Here is a 1452-nt window from a genome sequence, read left to right on the forward strand (position 1 = left end):
AGCCCGAGCCCACCGATGACAGAGAGCCAATTCCCACCGCGATCGACGAGCCAGCGCAAAGACAGACATGGAGCTCAACCTGTCAGACCAGGTGCGAGAGCCGGCGACCATGCCCACCGCGAGGGAGCAAGCTGTGGACGGTGAGAGCGCGGAGTGGAGCTCCGCCCACTGCACCGCGGCTGAGGGTGAGCTGATTATACATCTGGGACTGCTGGACTCAGAAGGGGATTTAATAGACTGGGAAACTGAGCTGGAAGTCGACTTGCCCCCTCTCCTCTCTCCTTAGTCCCCGCTGGTCCCGTCCAACCCTGAGGGGGCTCCTGTTTCCCAGTCCAGCCAGGAGTGGGCTCTGATCCCTGAGGGCAGCCCTGAGGTTCACGAATGCTGTTATGGCTGTGGCCTGGGTCCAGCTGGGCTCCTCCTGCTCCGGATCCCTCCTGTTTCCTTCTTGGCTCCGCCCTCCATCGTCTCCTCCCTGGATTCTGGTCGTCGTCCTCCTCCTGAGCCACCTCCCAAGTGCCTCAGGAGGCCACGCGAGAGGATACATCATAAAGAAGAAGAGGATGCGTCATAATCAAACATGGCGGAAAATTTGGATGAGGGTTTTTACAAATGTAAGTATTACAAACCAAAAACACGGTTCCTTGTTTTAAATTCGCATTTGTTGAACTACTTTAGAGCAAATTGTTGAAAGTGTAAAGATGCTAAATGGTAGAATAGTTGTGATGTTGCTGTAAAAACACGTTTTATTATGTATAGCTAACAGGGGGGCTCCAGGAAGCACACGTACATCTCCAAAGTAGATTTACATACAGTTCAAACCATATACATCTTAAATACTATTACTAAATGTCTATTTAATATCTGGTAGGAAAATCTTCAATATGAAGTATGTCTAATAGGTCCTAGATATGAAGTAGACATCTGAGTGATGTATATGTGTGTTATTATTGTGTCGTACAATTCGCTGTTGTCAGCACTGTTTGCAATAGATGAATGTAAGTAATGTAAATACATTTCCATAAAGTAACTAAATATAAGTAATCTATTTTATTTGTCTATTAGTACTGTTGAAAAATTGAGGAACATTTGTGTTGGATAAAAAGCTACTTAACACGTCATCAACTACCTCAAAATGTAAATGTAATTTTGAGCACACAAATCTCAGAGGTGACTTGACTCTTGTCTGGATGTTACAGCGACAGATGAGACACACGTCTGCTTATCCGGCGGAGACGAGAGCGGCTAATGAAGCCCCCTTCACCAGAAAGCGGAATGCTGCCATCAAAGGCTTTGAGTGAGTACACTACAGAAATGAATAAAACATCTGTTTAAATCTTAAGTTGTAGTTTATTTCAATTATTGTAATTTCAAGTTATTACAGCACTTTTCTGATTCTTGATTTCTGTTCATTTGCTGCAGAGCTTTTGTGGTGGAGCAGGACCTGCAAGG

At 45.2% G+C, this 1452-nt stretch overlaps 1 long non-coding RNA gene across 1 annotated transcript; it reads left to right on the top strand.

Annotated features, from left to right (window-relative positions):
- Positions 1-535: 535 nt before the first annotated feature.
- Positions 536-1452, top strand: LOC107675937 (uncharacterized). The gene is made up of 3 exons (XR_001632661.1): positions 536-614; positions 1200-1297; positions 1423-1452. It is a non-coding gene; the product is annotated as an uncharacterized LOC107675937 (long non-coding RNA).

Source organism: Sinocyclocheilus anshuiensis, unplaced genomic scaffold (genome assembly GCF_001515605.1).
Source record: "Sinocyclocheilus anshuiensis isolate Anshui unplaced genomic scaffold, SAMN03320099.WGS_v1.1 scaffold3028, whole genome shotgun sequence".
NCBI classification, from domain to species: Eukaryota; Metazoa; Chordata; class Actinopteri; order Cypriniformes; family Cyprinidae; genus Sinocyclocheilus; species Sinocyclocheilus anshuiensis.